Genomic DNA, 24,646 nt, shown 5'->3' on the forward strand with positions numbered 1-24,646 from the left:
TCTCTCTCTCTCTCTCTCTCTCTCTCACACACACACACACACACACACACACACACACACACACAATTGCGCGCATATACATGGATACACACAGACGTAGTACATAATGGCCATTGGCCTGGTTTGGGACCCAAAGTGTTCTAGCTCAGGGCCTCTTAAACTTTTTTCCACTCACCACCCCTATTCCCATTTCAGCAGACTTCCTGGCCTTGCGTTCACTACCAAGGCTTGCAGTGAAGTTGTGAGATGCAACATGAGTAAATACTGCCAGAAACACCTTGGATTCATTATGCATTTGATTTGGATTTTTGGTCATTGCACGTTCAAAAACCTTTTGCTGTTGCCAAATTTTTCGCAATCCCATATGGAGTCATGAACCATAGTTTAAGAAGCACTGTAGCTATTACTCTGCCACTGACATGGTGCATGACTTTAGAAAAACAGTTAAAGTCTTAGACTCTGAAAAAAAGGAGGTACGAAATTAAAGGGTCATTCTAGCTGTAAAGTTATAGTTTTACTGCAGTGATTTCTTAGCACCTCTGTACCCATACATTGACACGGAGAAAAAGAAGCATCTCCCCTTTCTTTATCCATGCTGTAACACTTATTTTCTTACCTTTACCCTACCTAACATTGTTCAGGATTGATCATCAGAAAGGTAGGGAAAGAACTTAAAATGTTTAAAATTCAAGTCTGAGTTCTTAGCTTCTAGGCTGCAGCTGCACCACAATGGAAAAAAAAAAAAAAACGATTCTACCACAATAGGCACATTTGGCAATCAGTTCCAGACCTCTGTCATTAAAGCCAGTTACAGGTCACTTTTCATGAATTACTGATAATAAGGGAGAAGTTTTTCCCACTATGTTTTCTCTCGCTTCTTTTTATCCACCTCTTATTTCCCCCTCATTTATCTTTTTACCTACGTTCATTTCCTAACCTTATCCCCTACGACTTGATCTCAAATTGGCTCTGTGTTACTACGGAAACTACATGTACCCTGCACTCCTGAGATATAATTTTAGGCTTCTTTGCTGCCTTCTTTCTTATTCACTTTCAGATGCTTACTGTTATTTTGTGTGTGTGTGTGTGTGTGTGTGTGTGTGTGTGTGTAATGTTTACTAGAGAGTTTGACTGTCAATTAAACATACTGATTAGCTCATCAAGTTGATTAAAGATAATCTCTTTCCAATAGTCTCTCATGTAAATATAAAATAAGTTTACTTTTATGATTTGTTCCTTATCTCCTGAAGTCTTATTTCTTAATTTAATTTCCCTGTGTTTTATTCCATGATTAAATGAAGGAAATAAAGGAGTAAAAAGTTAATTATAACTTCTTATATTTTCCCTAAAAGTAAAAGTATCTGGGATAGATACTGGGAAAGAAAATTCAGGTTAATCCACTTCTCTTATTTCACAGATGAGAAAACTGAGGCCAGGACAGATCAAGCAATTTGTTCAAAGCCATACAGTATGGTAGAAATTGGAAAAGCCAGTATTCAAACCTAAAACACCTGTCCACAAATCTAATACTCTCCCACTCTGTCATGCTGTATCATACAGTCATCATCTTCATATGGGCCAAGTCATTTACATTTTTACTCAATATCTTTATTTTTTCAGATATTCCTAAACCAACTTCTATAGTTGTTAAATCTGTCTATTATAGATAGATTAGATAATAAATATCTATCTATACTTATAAACAGAAAGCTACATATACATCTATGTATAAATAGATGCTATCATTATATTTATATATTATACACAGAGCCACATATTATAGCTTCACAGATAATGAAACCTTAATCAAAATAATAATAGACTAGAAGGCAAAAGACTATGCGTTGTGGTTAGAGATCCATCATATACTAAGAACCAAAACTAATATTTATACATTAAAGTTTTAAAAGTGTTTGATATACATGACATTACCAGATCTTCACAACCATGCTGTGAGGTAAGTAGTACAGGTATTGTAATTCTACTTTTAAAGATGAGGACATAGAAATCTGGTGCCAAGATGGTGGAGTGAGGAGGAAACCTTCTGAAGCCCTCCCAAATTCCCCTCCAAACCACTGGAAAACTGCCTAAGAATTGATGTAGGAACAGGGAAGCAGCTTACCAGCCCAGCAGGAGAGGTCTGTCTCACTAGGTTGGGAGAGGAGGAAGGTACAAGAGTGGCAACAGCAGTAACCAACTTCATAGCAGGGGGCCTGCAGGAAGGTTCCAAACCTGGAGTAATCCACCAGCAAGGCCCCTGTCCTCCTATAAGGCAGCAGCCCCCTAGGCAAGTGAGAATTCTGTGTAGTACAGCAGGTCCCCACCTCAGCAAGTCCACTCCCAGCACAAGCCACCAGCAAGGCCCATACCCCAAAGGTGACCAGGAGTGAGACCCTCCCCCTGGGGCCTACCAGCAGAGACCCTATTTCCTAGCAACCCAGCAGGAGGGCCCCAACCCTGGGTTAGACCAGGAACCAGATCTCTCCTTCTGGGCCCAACACCAGAAAGACTCTTTTATCATAGCAACTCCACCCCTGGAGCAGGCCGGCAACTAAACTGCACACCCAGGGGAGGTCAACAGGGAGGCCCATCCCCCAGTACAAGCCAGAAGGGAAGCCTACCCTCCAGAGAAAGCAAGAAGCTAAATTGTGAGGGTCTGTGAAAGCCAGCAATAAGACTTAGAGCCCCAGCACAAAAAGCTTGGTACAATGCAGGACCAGACTCCAACACTCAAATAAAAATACTAAGTCACCAAAAAAGGTAGGAAAAAAAGCAAAAAAACCCAAACAACAACAAAAAAGAGCACAATTATAGAAAGTTACTATGGTGATAATCAAGGCATAAACTTGGAAGGGGACAATAGTGTAAATTTGACTACATGTGAAGCCTCAAAGAAAAATGTAATTTGGCCTTAGGCCCAAAAGTAGAATTCCTGGAAGAGCAAAAAAAAATTAAAGAAGAAAAATTGGGAGGAGAAATGGGAGCAAACCAAGAGAATCATGAAAAACAAGTCAATAGAATGGGAAAGGATATATAAAAATTTACTGAGAAAAATAACTCCCTAAAAAATAAATAAGATTAAATCTTTTATATTTCTATATGGATAGACAGTATTTGTAACTAAACAATTTTATTACCATAAGGGCAATCTGAAGGATTATATGTACACAGAGGATGTGGATGTAAGGTGACTTTGATGGGGCAATATTCTCAAAAACAAAATGAAGCGGTGAGAAAGAAAATTGCACTGGAAGGAGGGGTAGATAGAATGGGATAAATTATCCCATATAAAAGAGGTATGAAAGAACTATTATAGGAATATGTTATAGGTGAAGATGGGGGGAGTGGTCAAAGTTTAAACCTTACTCTTATCAAAATTTGCTCAAGAAGGGAATAACATAGGTACTCAGTTGGATACAGAAATCTTATCCTTACAGAAGTAAAAAGGGACAGGGATAATAGGATTGGGAGGAAGGCTGATAAAAGGGAGGGTATATTGGGAAAGGAAGTGATCAGAATTAAAAACAAAAACCTTGTGAGGAGGGAAAGAGTGAGGTGTGAGAGAGAGAGAGAGAGAGAGAGAGAGAGAGAGAGAGAGAGAGAGAGAGAGAGAGAGAGAGAGAGAGATAAAGAAGGGAAAAATAGCATGGAGGGAAATAAGTTAGTTAAAACTATAAATGTGAATGAGATGAACTCACCCATAAAATGGAAGCAGATAGCAGAATGGATTATAAAACAGAATCCTCCAATATTTTGTTTAAAAGAAACACATTTGAAGCAGAGAGATACACACAGGGTAGAGGTAAAGAGCTGGGGCAGTATCTATTATGCTTCAGCTAAAGTAAAGAAAGTAGGGATTGCAATCATGATCTCAGAGCAAAAACGAAAAGAGATTCAATAAAAAGAGATAAGAAAGGAAACTATATCTTTCTCAAAGTTACCATAGGCAATGAAACCATATCAATATTAAAACATATGCATCAAAGCATATGCATCAACTGGGATAGTACCTAAGTTTTTGAAGGAGAAATTGAATGAGTTATGGGAGGAAATAGATAATAAAACTATAATAGTGGGGGACCTCAACCAGGGACGAAGCAAGGATGCTCATTATCAGCTCTATTCTTTAATATCATTCTAGAAATTTTAGCTGTAACAGTAAAAGAAGAAAAATAAATTTAAGGAATTAGAATAGGTTATGAGGAAACAAAATTATCACTCTTTGCAGATGATATGATGTTATAATTAGAAAATACTTAAAATCAACTAAAAGAACTACTTGAAATTATTAAGAATTTTAGTGAAGTTGCAGGATATAAAACACATTCACACAAATCATCAACATTTCTATATATGACCAACAAAGTCCAGCAGCCAGAAAAGAGAAATTTCATTTAAAATAATTGTAGAGTGGGTGGAGCCAAGATGGCCTAGAGAAGCCAGGAATTTGTCTGAGTTCTCCTGAGTTTCTCTAGGAAATAACAATAAATCGAGCTTCAAAATGGATTCTGGAGCGACAAAACCCATAAAAAGATGGAGTGATTTTTTTTTTCTAGCCTGAACTAACTTAGAAGGACTTTAGGAAAGATCTTTCTGACTTGGGTAAAAGAAGAGTGTAGACCAGTGCAAACCATATGTGGGCAAGCCAGCAAGAGCCTCTTAGACAAAGCACAGATCAGCAACAGAGGCCCCTTGATCCAGGCCCAGCAGGATAGCAGTGAGGCCTCTAGCCTCAGCACAGAAGGAAAATTTTGAATCCCAGACCCCCAGTAAAACAGGTGTGACTAGGCCAGGCCACCCCCAGAGCAGTGGGCTAGCCACAAACACCTGAGGCCATGACATGGAAAGTCAGTGACCAGGCCCCTGGCCCCCAACATAAGAAACTTGGGATAGTGCCCCTCGTGCCCCAGGAGCAGAACTAAAATTTAAAAATCATGAAATAGGTTGAAAAATGAGTAAGAAATAGGGAAGATCAAAACACAAACTCAGAAGAATTCAATGTTGTCAGTATCTCTTTATGTGAAGAAACAGAAATTTTAGGAATTGGAGTAAGTGATGAAGAAACAAAACTATCACTTTTTGCAGATGATATAATGGTATACTTAGATAGTCCTAGAGAATCAACTAAAGAACTACTTGAAATAATTAACAACTTCAGCAAAGTTGCAGGACATAAAATAAACCCACACAAATAATTTCTGTTTATTACCAACAAAGCCCAACAGCAAGGGATAGAAACAGAAATTCCATTTTAAGTGATTATAGACAAAATATTTGGCAGTCTACTTGCCAAGACAAATTCAGGAACTATATGGACACAATTAAAAAATATTTTTTAGACAAATTAAGTCAGATCTAAATAATAGGAAAAATATCAGTTGCTCATGGAAAGGCTGAGCTAATATAATAGAAATGACACTTTTGCCTAAATTAACTTATTTATTCAGTGTCATACCAATCAAACTATCAGAAAATATTTATAGAGCTAGAAAAATAAGAAAATTCATCTGGAAGAAGAAAAGATCAAGAATATGAAGGAAATTAATGAAAAAAAATGAAAGGAAGATGACCTAGCTGTACCCATATCTAAAACTATACTATAAAGCAGTAATCATCAAAACTATTTGATACTGGCTAAGAAACAGGGTGGTGGATTAATGTAATAGGTTAGGTCAATGACTATTGAAATCTACTCTTTGATAAACTGAAAGACTCCAGCTTTGGGGATAAGAAAAAACTATTTGACAAAAACTACTGGGAAAACTGGAAAATAGTATGTTAGAAACTAGGCATAAATTTCCATCTCAAACCATAAGGAAGAAAAGGTTGAAATGGGTGTATTATTTGGACATAAATGGTGATACCATAAAGCAGATTATTAGAGCAAGGAATAGATTAACTCACAGATAAGTGGAGAAGGGAAGAATTTATGACCCAACAAGAGATGGAGAACATTATGAAATGCGAAATGGATATTTTTTATTACATTAAATTAAAATTTTTGCACAAACAAAGCCAATGCAACCAAGATTAGAAGGAAACTAGGAAAATAGGAAACAATTTTTACTGCCAGTGTTTCTGATATAGGCCTTGTTTCTAAAATAGGTAGAAGACTGTGTTAAATTTAATAACAATAGAAGTCGTTCCCCAATTTATTAATGGTCAAAGGATATGAACAGATAGTTTTCTGATGAAGAAATTAAAGCTATTTATAGTCATATTAAAAAAAAGCTCTAAGCATCTGTTGATTAGAAAAATGCAGGTTAAAACAACTCTGAGGTATCATATCACACCTACTGATTAGTTAATATGCCAGAAAAGACAAATGATAAATGTTGGAGAAGATATGGGAAAATGGGAAGACTAATGCATCATTGGTGAAGTTGTGAACTGATCCAATCATTCTGGAGAGCAATTTGGAGCTATGCCCAAAGGGCTATAAAAATGTGTACACCCTTTGATCCAACAATACCACTAATAGGTCTGTGTCTTAAAGGGATCATAAAAAAGGGAAGAGGACCCACATATACAAAAATATTTATAGCAGCTCTTTTTGTGGAGGCAAAGTATTAGAATTTGAGGGGATGCCCATCAGTTGGGGAATGACTGAATAAGTTGTGGTATTTGAATGTAATGGGATACTATTTTGCTAGAAGGAATAATGTGTAGACAGATTTCAGGAAAAACCTGGAAACACTTACATGAACTGATAATGAATGAAGTGAGCAGAACCATGAGAAAATTGAAGTAACAGCAACATTATGTGATAATCAGTGTTGAAAGACTTGTTTCTTCTCAGCAACACAATTCCGAACAATTCCAAAAGTCTCATGATGGAAAATGCTATCCACATCCAGAGAAAGAACTATGGAGTCTGAATGAAGATTAAAGCACACTATTTTCTTATTTTTGTTGTTTTTTTCTCTTTTCTCATTTTTTCACAACATAACTAATATGGAAATATAATTATTTAATATGGTTGTTCAGGTATAGCCCATATCCCATTGCTTGTTGCCCTGGGGAGGAGAGAGAGGTGGGAGAAGGGGAGAAAAAAATGTGGAATTCAAAATTTTAAAAACTACCTTTACAAGTAATTGTAAAAACTAAAATACTATTAAGTGGGGGTAAAAAGAATTGTAAGTCAAAAGGATGCCCATCAAGTTGGAAATAACTAAACAAGCTGTGATATATGATTGTAGTGGGATATTTTTGTGTTATAAGAAATGACAAGCAGAATGATTTTAGAAAAACCTCAAAAGAGTTTCATGAACTGATGCAAGTGTACAGAACTAGGAGAATTGTACATAGCAACAGCAAAATGTTTTGATGAAGAAATGTGAAAGACTTAGCTCTTCTCTGTAAAAAAAAATCCAAGACAATTCCAAAGGACTAATGATGAAGCATACTATCCACTTCCAGAGAAAGAACTCATATTGATTGGATATAGACTGAAGCATACTATTTTTCATTTTTCTTTCATTTGAGTCTTTTTATACACAATGACTAATGTGAAAATGTTTTACATAATTACACATGTATAATCTATATCAGATTGCTTGCTGTCTAAGGGAGAAATCAGGGGAGTGAGGGATAGAATTTGTAATGCAGAACTTTAAATAGAAATGTTCTCCTCTAGTAACTTAAAATAGCACCTCAAATTGAATTCTGTAATTGCAGAACCAACAAAAGGTCATTGTCTAACATTCTTCTAGCCTGAGACAACTTAGAAGTTTGGAAGGAGAGATTTTCAACCTGAGTGTGGAGGGTGGCCCATAGCCCAAGAGGATAATACCCTAGTGGTTGGACTAGGTAGTGGTGATAGCAGCAGTAGCACCAATTTTAGGAGCTCTCAAGCCAGAGATGGTAAGGATACTTTACAACTTCTCAGAAAGAGATCACAGGGAACCCTTGTGCTAGCATTGAATGCAGGACCACATTCTGTTTAACAACTCCATTTCCTATATCCATGTCTGGCTCATAGTTCAAGGAAGGGCAGGGAGGAGAACTTTTGGTTAAGAGGGAACAGGATCTTGGAATGAATATTATTTTTTTACATGTAACTGGTCATTATTTAACAAAACATACACACACAAACAATTAAATGTCTTCTCTCCTAGAGTAGTGTCAAACTCAAATTGAAATGGTTATCTAAGGCTGAGTATAGACTTAGAAAACCACAAATTAAAATGATCTAAGTTGTATTATATTTTAAATGATTTTGTTAAATATTTCCCAATTACATTTTAACATGGCTTGAGCTATTTAGGAGTTTTACTGGCCAGGAGTCTGAAAATTCTATAGACTAACTGCAGATAGGTAAACAGCAATTCAGAAGATAGGGTTGCACTTCATAACATATAACCTTATTCTAAAAGAGAGATTGAATTCTCCTTTGTCAGAATATCTAATGGATCAATTGTAGAGAGTAATTCTAAATTGTATTATTATATTTATTTGGTACATAAGTGTTATGGAGTAGAAGCTAGAAGTTCCAGACAAGATTTTTCTTTTGAGCTCGAACAGTTACTCTCAGTATAATTCACATCAATTTAAATTCTATAAATTCTCATCAATATAATAGTAAAAATTACAATAAAGAAAATGACATTTAAGGTAAAGTTTGTCAGAATAAAAAACAAACAAACAATGAATTAAGTACAACTGAACTTTTGTAATTTGTGCCACAGATGAATTTAGAGGGCAGCTGGATTAGGATAGATTTTTTGTACAATGACAATGATTGGAATTGCATGGAAAAAGGCCAAAGTTGGTTTTGTGGGTAAGAGATCAATTACCTGTGAGCAAACAGACTGCTTTAGTCATGTTCATTTTCTAACACTATTTCAAAGTGAAGAAAAAAGAATAAAAATATTTTAATTTTGGAAAATAAATATAACCAATAACCTTTCTTTCTTTAGCTTATCTCCCTTTACCTTTCCAGTACCATGGAGGTCACCTGTTAATAGCAGTATCCTAACAATGTGACCGATAAGAACAATTTATGACTTAAGTGTCATGTTTATGATATTTAATTGATTTTTTAAGAAAAAGAATTAGAATTTATTTTTCATAATATGTTTATATTTTAGGAGTCAACAAGTCTTTACTAGGAAAATGTTTTCATAATAAATGCAATAAAAATATTGCAGTGAAATATAAATAACCTTTAATGAACGGATTACATGTGTCTCATTACATATAAAGCAAAACATAATACTAGTGGCATTGCAAGATTGTTCATATTTTGTCTTTTTTCTTCTTTGAAGATAAAACTTTTGATACCTATTTTCCTATGGAAAACTGTAAATCATGATCTTTAAGGTCCTCATCAATTTCTATGATTCCATCATTCTAAGTTTAATTTTCCTTTGCTCTTATCAGTTTCTGAAACACCGATTATTGAACACTGTCTCATATTAAGAATATCAGTACTGTGTCACTTTGTATAGATAGATATCCATGTGCCTCTAAACATTGTCACTTGGAAAGATGATTGTCCCCAGGCTGTGTTCAGAACTTCTATATCGAATGTACAATCACTGTTATTTACCAAAGGCCAATGATTGCTGGACTGGAGAGCATTTTCCATTTTTAACCTGCCTGGAATTACATTTTTTGACAAACATTAAGCCATCATATTTTCTAGATATATATTTTATAGTAGAATCGCTGATACTCTGTGTTTTCTGCCCAAAATGGAAGGACCAAAAAATTTTTGATTCCAAGTCTTAGTAGATTTAGGTAAAAGGCTCTGCTAGGTACAAAGCATAGTCTGTACTTTAGCATCAAACTTCAGACTTTCCCAAAAGTAAGAGAATTTAATCAACTTATAGCACAGTGCTAGCCTGTTCTCAGTATTCAGAATGTGAAGGCGTATGCCCTAGCTTGCAATTCTCTCAGCCTATGGAAGTAATTAGAGCAGCTGTAGGTGGAGTGACTAATTGGCCTTTAAGGAAGAGTAAGTGAGTTGATCTGGCAATAAATTTTTAGAGGGAGAATTATTCCTATGGTGCTGCTAATCTGTAAACCTATTTGTGCCCACTATTATTTCAACAAGGTTAAGTACTCTTGGAACTTACTTATCACAGGTACTTGGAAGTCAGCATTAACACCAGCAGGATTAAAATATTGCTTCAGAAAATATTTTATGTATTTGCTATTGTGACCCATTATATTTCTCTGGCTGATATTTTATAGTGGTCTGAGTTTGAAATGCCATTCTTAATTCACAAATAGCTTTTAGTTTAAATAGTGCTTGATATAGAAATCCATCATGGTTTATACTCAGAATATACAAAAAATTCAAGAGGTCTGTCCATCACTAATATCAACCAACTAATCATTAAATAAGAATTTATTAAGCATCTCCTGAGTTTCAGGCATCTTGTTTGTATTTTTGAAATTTGAAGATGATCAAAATATTATGTAGCATAACAGAGGATTCTTTTTTAAAAAATCCATCCTATAAATTATCCACCAAATTAATCCTGCAGGTTTACATGTATAGAAGGTTTAGATTAAAAAAAATCTTGTTTTGACTCCAGATCTAGAAGGAAGAGGAATAAGTATACTATAGTGCGTACTATGGACCAGGCACTGTGCTAAGCATTTTATAAATAATGTTTCACTTAACTCTCCCAGAAACCAAGACAGATAGGTGCTATTTACATCCTCATTTTACAGTTAAGGAAACCAAGGGAAACAGAGGTTAAATGACTTGTCCTGGGTTACTCAGATAGTAACTGTCTGACTCCAGGCCCAGTGCTCTATCCACTGCATCACCTAGCTGCCCCTGTTTTAATGGAAAGTGTATTTGTCTAGATGCCTAGCTTCTAAGTCTATCTCTGTCCCTTCCTAAACTGTATGACCTTGGGCAACCCATTTAACATTTGCTAACCTCATCTTCCACATTTATAAAAATGAGTATAATTGTATTATGTTTTCTCTTTAAAAAGTCTTTGTTACAAGAGATTGTTCTCTAGGTAGGGGAAAAAGAGAAAGATAGCTAACATCAAAAGTTATCCATTTTAAAAGGAAAAGAAAATATATAATGCTTCTCTTTATTGATTCATGGAGAGAAAAATAAATGGTGTGGCAAGTATAGATGGGCTATGGGAGGTATTATGTACATATATATTTTATGTACATAAACAGTGTTCACTAGCTCATTTACTCTCTTCAGTTTTAAGTAAAAGAAATATTTCATTGCCCTACTAAATATAAAGGTACAAATGACTTTATAGGTATTGGGTATAGTGCCTTGAGATTTCATGCTGACCAAAACTCTCTGAAGCTTTTTCATACCGTTGTCAACTCCTTCCCCTTGACACTTTATCTTGACTTCCATTGCACTGCCATCACCTTATTCTTTTCTTACCTCTCTGACTACTAATTTTCAGTCTTCTTTCTTGGTAAATATCTATTCCTCACTCTCTAAATATGAATGTCTTTCAAAATTCTGTCTTGAACTTTATTCTTTACTCTTTTTTTTAATTTTCCACCTCAGGGAGCTCCCTTTCTTTCATTTTTATCACCTCATTCAATTTGGGCAGATAGGTGGCACAATGGATAGGAAGCCAGGCCTGGAGTCAGAAAGACTGATCTTCCTGAGTTCAAATCTAGCCTCAGATACTTATTAGCTATATGACCCTGGGCAAGTCACTTAACCCTGTTTGATTAAGTTTCCCCTCTGTAAAATGATCTGGAGAAGGAATTAGCAAACTATTCCAGTATCTTTACCAAGAAAACCCTAAATGGGGTCATGAAGAGTTGGACATGATCGAAATGACACAACAATAACATTCAATTTAATTTAACTTAGTTTAACAAGCACACCTGTGCAGATGACTTCCAGATCCAGTTCTAATATCTCTTGAGAATTATAGTTCTCCATTCCATTGGTCCATTGAACATCTTCCCTTAAATGTCCCACCGATAACTCAAACTTAACATATTCAAAATGGAACTCATTATTTTTCCCAGATTATTTGCCCACAGCAAACCACCTCACCTCAAAAATTCCCTATTTCTGTTGAAGTTTCAGTCATTCTCCCAGTCATTCACTCTGAAACTTTAAACTCATTGCTGACATAAGTTTCCAACCTGACTCAACAACTTTTGTCTCGTAATCTTCCTTTATTGTATTGACATTATCCTAATTTACAACCTCAGCACCACTTCTGTTTTAGTGATATAGTAACTTCTTACTTGCATTTTTGTCTCTAGCTTTTCCCTCCACAAATACATCATTTATACAACTATGAAAAAAATCTTTCTAAGGTTCAAACCTGAGTACATCACTCCCTTTGAAAATAAAACAAACAACAGAATCTTTCAGCAGCTCCTTATTACCCTGTGATAAAATATCAGTTGCAAAAGAGAATCCATTCTCCCTCTCCTCCTTGCCACCTTTCTTCCTAATTTTTATATTTCTCTTAAGCTCATCAGATCTCGGGCAGTCTTGTCTCTTCACTCAACCTCACCACACTCCCATATTCAGTCAGCAAGTCCCATCTATTCTACTTCCACGGCATCTTTTACATTTATTCCCCTACAACTACTCAAACAGGCACACAGTTCCAGTTCAGGCCATAACTACCCCTTGCCTCAACTATTACAGTAACCACCTAATTAATCTCCTCTTCGCTCACACTAACCCTCAGCAATCTATCATCCACAAAGTTGCCAAAGTAGTATTCTCAAAGCACATGTCTAACCATGTCATTCCTCTTCTCGAATACACTTCATTGGTCCTTCTGGGCATAGATCAGCTTTATAATGATAATAATAATAATAATAATAATAGTAGTAGTATATAGCGCTTTAAGATTTACAAAGTACTTTATATGTTATTTGATCCTCACAAACTCCTGCATTTTAGGTGCTATTATTATTACCATTTTATGTTTGAGGAAATAGAGTCTAAGAGAGGCTAAGAGAATTGCTCATAGTCACCGACCTAGTGTCTGAGGCAGGACCTGAACTTTTCCTAACTCTAAGCCTAACAATCTATAAAACCTAGCTGCCCAAATGTTAATAAGTGTATATATGGAGGCTATCTTTCCAGTTCACATATTTGTAGTCAAAATTAAACATTAGCTCTTCCTTGAAGTAGGCCAATCTTATCTTGCTTCTTTCTCTTCCCATTGGTTGTACCCCAAACCTGGATTATGCTCCCTTTTCTTCTCCCACTTCCATATTCTTTCTTTGTCTTTCTTAGGCCTTATCTTGGGTGCTCTTCCTCTGTAAAGACTTGCCTAATCTCTCTGACACTACTGTCCTCTCCCTACTCAGATATTCCTAGAGCATCCTTTTGATCCTCCTACCTGCTTCATCTTGTATTCCATTTTGAGCGTCCATGTTGTATGTGCCTGGGACATATAGGCTCCTTCAGGACCACGACTCTTTGAGTTCTGTCTCTATATCCCCAAGGCTTAGTACAGTACCTTATGCATAGGAATTGTTTAATAAACATTAGTTGAATTGTCATTGTTTGTTGAGCCAAAAGAGCATGCTGTTTCCAGAAAGCATATGGATGTGTATACAAGTGGAAAGAGATTAATAATCATTGGTTGCCAAAGCTTGTCCTTCTGAGGGAATGTTTTTAGAACTTTTATATTCAGTAAGTAGTCCCTGAAGCCAAAAGAATTTAGCATGAAGACGATGAGTTAGGATTGGAACTTAAATAGGTTAAGTACGAAGCTTTTATATCTGTTTTAAAATCTTATATTCTATTTAAGAGGGTTTTTTGTTTGTTTGTTGCAAGATTATGCTCTTTGAAGAAGAGAACAAGGATGCCATTCTTTCATGAAAAAGATCATTGTGTGTTAGCAGTAAAAATGCAAAAATTAATAGGAAGCTTTAGCCCTTAGGGTTTAATGAGGTAAGTTTGGGAGTGGGGAGGAAATAAGCATTTTTCTAGCACCTACTATGTGCCAGGCACTGTGTTAAGTACTTTAACAAATATTATCTCATTTGATCCTCACAACAACTCTGAAAGGTGTTATTATTAGCTCTCCTTTACTATTGAAGAAACTGAGGCAATCAGAAGTTAAATGATTTGCTCTAAGACACACAACTGACTTGAACTCAGATCTTTCTGACTCCAGACCCAGAGCTCTATCCACTATGGACCAGCTGAGCACGTGTCAACGGGAGTGGAGGAATTGGGTAAGGTGAATGGGGAATATTGAACTAAGGCTTTGACCCATTTAATCAGGTAAATAGAAGTGGAAAATTCTTGCTAGAAAAAAGTAGTCTTGAGTTTCATGCTAGTGACTTATAGACATATTACATGGCAGTAATCTTTTCTGTCTTGCTGCTTAAACCAGATGGAAGGGAAAGGCATAGCTCTGAAGAGAGACAGGATAAAGGTCTCTGTTCAATTGCTTCAATAGCTAGGTAGAAAATGTTGAGATAGCAAACCACTACTTCTGTAAAGAAAACTGCAATCCAGGAGCCTAGAGAGTCAGTATTTGATTTCAAAGTACTTAAAGGGTTTTCTTTTCCTCATCTTATCTATAAGTAAGAAGATATTGTCCATTCCTCCTTTGTCAGTCAAATGAGAGAATGCAAATAAAGCTCTTTGACTACCTTAAAGTACAATATAAATGCTAACTATTACTGTTTCCATCATCATTATCATTATTGGGTATCATTATCACTATCTCTATGGAAAATAGGGAGCTTAGTTGGAAATGATTCTATAGGAGCTTGTAAAATGAAGTGTTGTGTGGGCTACAATTAGAACTACTTTGTAAATGTGGAAGCTTATTTTGGAAGGGAATGTTAAAGAGTAGGAAAAAGTGTGGTTGAGTGTATTTTTTTCAGTTTTATTCTAAGTAATATCACCTCTCATGTTTAATAGCTCATTGATAGATGGTTTATTGAAATGTTCCATGGATTGAACATAGCAAAGTATTATATTGGGGGGGAGAGGAGGAGGATAAAATCGTGGCTTTTCTACCCACAAGGACATAGAAATGTATCTCTCTGGTAGTTCCGCCCCCTCTTACTTTTTATTCTGGTTGAAGACATAGTCCTCAGCAGTAACCTTTGGAGTACTAGTTGTGAAAAACCTAAACCTTTGCCATGGAGGACCTCTGCCTCTGCTTATGTTGCTGTCATCTGACATATCTACCCATGGTACCTCTTCTTATTTTCACTGACTACCCATTCTAAGGATAATACTCAAGAGTAAACCTGGAAAAAAAAAAAGTAATTTAGATCTATCTTAGGACCTACCTTCATGCCTGCATGTTAGGTCCCAGTGGGTCTTTCTCTCCTTTTCTCTCCTTCTTGTTATTGTTCCATTCTTTATTGTCCACTCATTTCCTTTTGCTCAGTCTGTTTTTTTGCACACTGAAGCTGTGTCTAAACTGGAATTGTGGCATTACCTGCATATTTTTATCATGCATACACATAGACAGACAGATAGAAACACATAAATATATACATATATATACACATAGATAGATGGATAAATAGATAGATAGACATTACTCTAATCCCACATTTTATCTGTTATATCTGGTATGGTCTAAAATATGACTCCTACTTTAGCTTCTGGATTTAGAACAACTCCACCTCTCATCTTTCTATATTAAATGCCCCATTGTGCATATTGTCTCTTGCCAATATGCCACCCTATCTGATATGTTCTGATGGCCTTCTCTGTATCCTTGTCCTATCCTTTCTTTTGTTCTCTATATTACTGCTGACACCAATAAAGTGAGAGTAAATTTTATGAGAAGAAAAAAGGCACAGAAGAATAAGTAGCAGAAGAGAAAAAGAAAAAAATGAACTTGTAGGAAAGAAAAAAATTTAGGATCATTAAATTATTGTTGTAAGTAAAAGACTTATTTTGCTATAATTCTTTAACTTAATCTGTTCAGATATAATCGTAAAAATTATATACTTCAAACTGATTGGAAACTGGGTTTGCTTAATTTATCACTAAGATTGTGTTTACATGTGGAAAAATAATTTTTGTTTTGTATGAATTCAACCTTAAATGAATTCCATCAAACTTTTTTTCTTCCCTCCCACCTTTGATTCTCTGTATGTAGAAATTGGCTTATCATTATAAGCCAATTTCTACATACAGAGATTGATTAGAAGGGTAAAATGAGATATTTGTAAAATACTCTGCAAATTTTAAAGCCCTATGTAACTTACTGCTGCTGCTGCAACTACTAGTACTGCTGTTATTCTATACTGCCAGACTCCTTTCAAAAACAAAACAAAACAAAAACCTGTAAATTTGCAATTCTACCAGTAATGAATCAAATCCATTCACGTATTTTCCACATATCCTTAGATTTGAATTTTCTCAATGCTGTCATATAAAATGTGTTCCTGAAGTTTTTTGTAAAATTTATATCTTTAATAGTTTAACATTTTTCAAGTAATTAAAGAGAGATTTAATTTCCTCTTTTCAAAAGTGTTTGTTCATATCATTTGACCATTTATCAACTACAAAATGGAAGTTGCTTCCTAAATTTTATTGGTGTCTCAGATTGTTGAGAAGTTTAGTTTCTAGGTCATATTTTACCTATTTCTCAATCTATTATTTTTTAAATTATATCTTATATCATTTTTTTTAAATTGTGATATAGTTTAGAGCTCTGTGATAGCTCTAGTAATTCTCCTCTTTACATTCAATAAACGAGTCATCTTCCTGCATAATTAAGTACAAAATTGCATTTTGTTTTTTTGTGTACTTTTAATTTTTAAATTTGTCATCTACCAATAATTTACTGATTTATATGGTTGCAGATATAGGTCTGAATTTATTTTCTATCAAATGAATGAATATTTCCTATCAAAGTTAAGATAGATATATCCTATTGCATTTGCAAAAGAATCCTTTCCTCAGTTTGTATTTTTTCTAGATTTCCCAAATAACAATGTTTAGCATATTTTTGTAATACTGTTGAGAGTTGCACTGTCATAGAAAGTTCTAACACTTTTCTACAACCAGCATTCTCAAATATACTTCCCAGACTGAGCCATTTGTCTTTTCATGGTAAACTTCTATTTCCTATTTGAAACAGTTTCTCTACTACCTTGTATCATAGTATTTGTGAATCCAAGCCTCAGAAGCAACTAAAAGGAGAGGTGTGCATGTTTTTGTTCAGTAGCGTTGTCAATACATAAAGAACTTTGATTAACCAGATAGGTCACATTTACTTCTTCTTTGTTTCAAACCTTAACATTGAGTAAAAATTCTATTGGACTTGTGGACATGACACAGAACATTGTGAGTAGTCAGATTGTCACAGTCTGTTATACTAATTGGGCACTTAGGGCATACCATCACATGACATTATCTATTTGTATTCATATTTCATATTTTCCCACTGAAATTTTAAGGGACAAAACCCATGTATTTGTTTTTACATATACCTTGGATGATTAGATGATTCTTCTCTCATAGGAACAAATATGTACATGTGTCTATATACACATATGTATAATATGCATGTGTAGACCTATACACAGATAGACACACATGCACAAGTATGTTGCAGATTACATCAACATAGAACCTTAATGTGGAAATCCCCTCCATTAGCGTAATATCAATAATTTATAGTCCCAGAGAATTGTCTATGGCATGGGAAGATTTAGTTAAATGTCCATTATCACATTGTACATGGTACATATTTGAGGCAAGTCTTAAATTGATACTTCGTTTTTTACTCTAAGGACCAGTCATCTAGCCATTGGGCCACGCAGCCTCTAAATTGTGTGACTTTTGCCATATGTTCATACTTATTCCATACAGAATACATCTTTCCTAATTACATAAAATTTATAACTGCATGATCATGGCAACTTGGGGAACATGGAAAGAAAAAGGAACAGGAAGAAAGGAGAAGAAAATAAAGAGGAGATCAAAGAAGGGAAGGCAGGACAAGTACTGAGTTTTTCTTTCTAGTCTCTCCTAGGACTTAAAACTCAGTGCCTATATGCAGCTTCATGAATCCAGTTCAATAATCCTTGTGAATTCTGACACTAATATTTGATTATGATTTTGGCTCTTTTGGACTAGTAAAGTCCTCAGTCTGTGATAAATCAATGTGAAAATTAGAAAATGCAATAGCATCTTTAGTCTATAATCCTAGTAAAAATGTCATCAACTCATACTTAATTAGCTATCCTTTCAGAGTGGAAAAAATCATCTAATTACATTTTATTTCCAAGTATATGAGGTCCTTGATCAACAGACAAGAGCTTGAATTCCCTGAGGGATTATTTTTCCTTTAATCATTTCATCTATGAAATTAAATTTCTCCCTTTGGCTCAAAGTAGTGATTTCATTTTGGAATGAAGTATGAAAAATTTGGGGTAGAGAAATCTCAAACATTGGTAACAAGGGGTTAAGAAAAATAAAATGTCATTTTCTCCACATCAAGGGGAAGTAGTGATTTGGCAGTACAATAGCTCATTTTAATTGTTCAATTGAATTTCCTTATTCATTACTTTTGGATGAGGATTTGATATTCTTTTAAGGAGTAATAAATATCACAAAAGGTCAAAAATGAAGACGCCACTTTCATACAGCCATAAATTACACTATAAATGAAATATGGCCAACTTGTTCTTAGTGTAATATATTTCCTTTCATGCTAAATTGTAGAAAAATGGACAATGGAATCCTGTAAATAAATAATACATCTGTGTAGCACAGAATACAAAAGAGAGCTGAGGAAATTCTCAAAATAATCTGACTTCAGTCATCTGTACTGATGGTTGCTGACTAGGTCGGTCTATCAAGTGTTAAATCCACTTTGAGGTAGGAAGTATTCAGATGAGTCATCAGTATAAATGACATAAATTAGAGCTTCACCAAATTTCTACTGTCTTCTATACTATGTACACAGGTTACAGAGAAATAGTTATTATAATGATTGCTTGTTGAGGCTATATTCTGTATTTTAACATTATCAGCTAGAAAGAGTATCAATCTTAACCAACTGATTTATTTCTTAAAAAAAAACAATCTTTACTTTCTTTTTATACAAGAAGGGTTAAGGATCATAAAATACTTATTTTCCCTAGCCATTTACCACACTTTCTTCAACAAGCTTTTATTAAATACTTGTTACATGCACAACCTTATATTAGGTGTGATACAAAATTAAGACATAGTCCCTGCCTTTGGGAAGCTTATAGTTTAGTGGGAAATGGAATTTGCTCACAAATAACCACAGTAAAAAATAAAAATAGTACTTGTAAAATACGTAAGAAAGGTGTAAGCAAAGTGGTACTTATGGTTGGAGAGGGAATACTTGAGATTTCGAGAAAGATACAAGAAACCTTCCGGTTAATTAGCCGATTGGTTAGAAGTAAATGCACTGCTGATAGATTTCTTTTTTTTTTTTTAATAAATTTAGTCCTTAAGTACATTCGACTCTCTCTTTTCTTTTGAATAAAGTAATATCCTTTGCCTGGCATTTAAGGATTTCTTGGCTTTCCATAATATGACACCATCTTATTGGTTTGTCTAGGACAAACTGAACCAATTGTGACAAGTTTGATTCATAGCAGGGCATCATGATCAGAAACAATTCTGGGATTTTGCTGTGGCTTAGATCATCCAGAGGATGAGCACAAAGGATTGTTGTTATGCTAAGCTTAGGCAACAGCCTGCTTGCTGGGCCTTAGTTTTGAAAAGCAGGATGTCTCCTAGTATCTCGACAACTTCCAGAGAGTTGTGATATTGTCCTCCCTTGGGAATCTTTTATTTCTCAAAGATAAACATGGCTAGAGTTTCTTCAACCCTTATGATATGGGCTCAAGGCCCTCTACCATCCTGGTTGGCCTCCTGTCAGTCAGTAAGCATTTATTGAGTACCTGGTATATGCCAGAAGGGATAAAAGACAGTTGAGGGATCTTTGTTTTCACTCTTAAACAGTCAATACCATTTTATTAAGTTTCTGCTGTAAGCTAGGCACTGTGTGGTGTTAGTGATAAATAAGTGGTAAAGACAGTCCCTGCCCCCAAGGAACTCACTCTTTAATGAGGAAGACAAAATTAAACAAATATGTGTTAGCACGCTATCTACAGTTTAAATATGAAATAATTAACAGAGGGAAGACACTAGAATTTGGAGAGCTGGGTAAATGCTTACTGTAAAAGGTGAGCTTTCAGTGAGACCTTGAAGGAAGCCAGAGAAACTTGGAGGTAAAGACGAACAAGGAGAGCATTCCAAGGCATAGGGGACAGTCGGAGAAAATGACTGAAGCAGAGATGGAGTATCTTGTTCCTAGAACAGGAAAAAAGCTAGTGTCATTGGATTGAAGAGCACATGGCAGTGAGTAAGGTATATGAAGATTAGAAAAGTTGAGGGGCGGGAAAAGGGTTTGTTAGAACTCAGTTAAGAGGACGGCTAGGTACCGCAGTGAGTAGAGCACTGGCCCTGGAGTCAGGAGGACCCGAGTTCAAATATGGCCTCAGACACAACACAAAAACTAGCCATTTGACCTTGGGCAAGTCACTTAATCCCAATTGCCCTCCAAAAAGAAAAAAAAAAGAACTTAATTAAGAAGGGCTTTGGATGCCAAAGGATGTTGTAGTTAATCCAGGAAATAATAGGGGAATGCCAGAGTAGAGCTGACATTGTTGGATCTGTACATTAGGACAATCATTTTAGAGGCTGAGGATTGATTGGACACTCTCAGCTTATCAAAGTTCATCAAGACAAGGCACTCCAAATTTATTGTGCTACTCCAGTTGTTATCTCGTGAGTCCAGAGTGTAATGGGACTGACTATCACCTCCCCATTCCTGGAAACCATGCCTCTCATAATGCAGCCTAACATCCCATTAGCTTTTTGTTGTTGTTGTTCACATGGACTACCTGTTCCTGACCGGTGGTAGAGCATTCCAAGCTCTTCATATTGGTCTCATCGGCCAAGGTCAGACGCATCGAAACTTGACTCTAGCATAGTGATGTCATTTTGGTCCTCTTTGAGAATGAAGGACAACAACCAGTACTATTTTGGACCCCACACTACACTGATGATTCTCACTCCATTAAAATCCCTGGGTTTTCAGAACATTTGATGTCTTTTTATGCTTCTTCCACCTTATACTTGTAAAGTAGATTTTTATATACAAGAATAATACTTTACATTTATATCCCTGTTTAATTTCATCTTATTAGATGCAGACCAATATGATTTTGGATCATAATGCAATATATTAGCTACCCCTCCTACTTTAGTATCTCTGCAAATCCAATGAATGAACATAGCATCCTATGCCTTTATTCAAGTTGTTGATAAAAAATGTTATACAGCACAGGATCAAACACAGATTCCTCTGGTATTCAACTAGAAACTTCCTGCCACTTTCATGTTGGAATATTAACAATTGTTTTTGGAGTTTGGTCATACAACCAGTTCTGAATCAACTTGATTACATCATTTTCTAATCTTTGTTTCTCCATATTTTCAAAAAAATCATGAGCATTAGCTACATGCAAAAGATTGTTTATTTAATCATACTATACCCCCTTATGCCCTTGACCTGCACATGACATGTGCCTAATAAATGTGTGTTGATTTGAAGGTAAATATTTCTTGGACAAATAAAAATCATGATGGACTAAAAACTACTTGAGACAATAAATAAATTTGGCAAAGTTGCAGGATATAAAATAAACCAAGGTAAATCCTTGGCATTCCTGTGGGAGAAGGGGGGCGCTTCTGGGCTCCTGGGCTCTTCTTCAGCCTCCTGGGCTTCTTTTCAGAAGAAACTCTGCCACCACAAGTTCTCAGGAAATTCTGATTCAGTTCTTGATTCTCATTTCTCTTCTGTAGCTGCTCTGCCTCCAGATGCTGGTCCCAAGAAATTTTGATTGTCCCTTCCTGGGGCTTTTCCTTATATAAACACAGCATTAGCTTCCAACCCCTTCAGCCAACCCCTTCCTGTTACATCAATAACAGGAGACAGGAGTTCATACCTTCTGTTTCCCCAACAGAGGCTTGATCAATTACTAAGTGCTAAGTACCTGCTACCTTTGCTTAACTTGAAACAAGGTGCTAAGTTCCTGCTTATTTGCCAATACAAAAAAGGGTCTTCAAATTCAAATTACATTACCATTACAATCTCTATGAATGTCCCCTCTAATATATACACTGGCACTTGTCTGCAATATTATTATAATATGACTTCTGTTATGATAAGCTGTATTTACTGCAGTTAAAAAAACCTGAAAGTCTAGTAAAATAATTAGGAATCAATCACCTCAAACCCACATCTCCTTATATTTTAGCACTGATTAGTTTTTAATCTATAGAGGCACTCTTCAGCAGCATTTGATTCTACATTAGTGGAAATTTGATATTTTTTCTTTATGACCCATATATGCAATTTATTTAGTACTAGATCATACATTTTTAGCAAATTAGGTCTTATGTTCATTAAATGTGAGCTCTATATTTCTAATAAATGAGTGCCTAACATTTTTTACTTAAATGGTGCATGAACTAAAAATCAACAAAGGGACTTTTATGGGCTTTCTTCATGTGAATCTGTTCATAATATTAGCAATAAACATAATGTTAAAGAATGCAAAGTACTGGTAAATGGAGAAATAATAACCATTATCTTCTTATACATAGGCTTTTTGTTTTCCTTTTGAGAGGGGTTATAATAAAACAAGCGCTTTCTGGTTATGTCATTAAAAGCATATGGAGTCAAGGAAGAAGAGCAAGATGAGTTAAACTAAAGCTTTCTAGAACAAATGGTCCTCATGAAAAGAAAGGCCCTGGCAATAAACATCAGGCCATGAGCTTTATAATCATAATATTATCAACAACAACCACTAACATGAAAACTCCAGAGGCAAAGTGTTCTTGAGAGAAAAATGGCTTTAAGATAGAACAATTAGGTTCATTTATAATTGATTGGATGGCCACCCCTTAAAAGTAGTATTTTGAATCACACAAACCTACAGAGATGCCTCCGAAGAAATACAACAGGGTTCTTCTTTCCTTTGTCATCCAATTGAAATGTTTATAACATAAGCATATGGAACTTCTCTTACCATCCTAGCAGGTGGGCAGTCATATAATTGTACTTTTACATTTAAGGAAACTCAAGTTCAGAAAATGTTAATGTCCATAGTCACCCAGCTAGGAATAGTGAGATCTAGGATAGGAGGGTCAGGTCTTCTGATTGAAAATACAATGCTCTTTTTACTATATGTCACTGTCAGTGTACTTAGAAAGAGCAAATACCCTACATAACATTGGTCAATCGTTATTTGGAACAATACTATATTATAATGCAATAATGCATTATAATCAGATGTAATATTGTTCTTGGTAGAAGCTACCTCTTTCCCCTGGCAAATTTCTCCACTCTCTGGATAATGAAAAGCAAGTCTGGTGTATAAGAAAATGAGGAGGTAGTATCATAGTAGGAAAGAGATTGCTAACCTGCCACTCCACCTCTATGCCCTTTTTCCTCTTGTGAATTTTGTATCCCAGGGAGAGAAGAAAGTGGAAGAGTGGAGTACAGAGGATAAGGTGGGGGGGGGGGGGTGTGACTCAGCTAGAAGAGAGAGGATAGGAGTATAGCAGATTTTTTTCAGCGTCAGCCTGGTCCTTAGCTCTCCCCCAACATTTTTAAGATATTATAATTCAAATGTTGATGTCCAAAGAATTTATCTTCCACTTAAAACAATCCTATAGGATTTACTGTCCTGTTTTTCCATCTCATTGTTTTCTTAACATTATTTTTTTTCTCATGGCATTTCTTAGTATTGGGAGAGTATACCTTTCTAATAACTTTGACAATCAAAATTCTGAATGAGATTACATAAGATCATAAGTGGAAGGAATTTCAGAAGTCATTCTTCAAATCCTAAAACGAAATCCCTTCTACAGCTTCCCATACAGGGATTCATTCCTATTTCTGCTTGAAGACTCCAGAAATGGAACTTAGAATATACCGATATACTTTTTTAGGGAAAACTAATAGGAAGGTTGTTTTCCTTCTAGTTGTTGTACCAAAATATAGCACTTTGTGCTTTCTGCTCATTGCTCCTGATTTTGTCATATGAATACAACCTGAACAAGTCAGTTCCCTAGTTTACAAGCATGTCTTTGAAGGAATCATTGTATCTCAAATCTTTCCATTAGCTAATCGATTCTCTTTCCAAAAACAAAATCTCTTATAGCTTAGACTCCTGCGTTTTCAAAATACACCCCCTCCCTTCACTGAACCACTATTTTTTTTTAAATAATCTTTCCTAAAATCTGGTTTCCCAGAAATAAATACAGTACTTTTTATATAGACTCACCAAAGCCAAACTCATTCTTCTTGGTTCTGGGCCTTATTTTTTCTTTAAATGAAGCTTAATAATACTTTATATTAACTATCATATAATAACTATCAGAACCCTAAGGTTTTCAAATGTTTTATATGTTATCTCTTTTGATCCCCCCTGTGAGGTAGATACTATGAATATTCCTGTTTTAAAGAAAAGAGAATGGAAGCAGATAAGTGACTTGCCTAATCAGATTTGAACTTAGGTCTTCCTTACTCCAAGTCCAGCTGTCTCAGCATATAGCTGCTTCTGTACTTCCTTCCTTCCTTCCTTCCTTCCTTCCTTCCTTCCTTCCTTCCTT

The sequence above is a fragment of the Petaurus breviceps genome, unplaced genomic scaffold (assembly GCF_028583685.1).
Source record: "Petaurus breviceps papuanus isolate PSGF00001 unplaced genomic scaffold, PetGlider_PUasm1.0 90730, whole genome shotgun sequence".
NCBI lineage: Eukaryota > Metazoa > Chordata > Mammalia > Diprotodontia > Petauridae > Petaurus > Petaurus breviceps.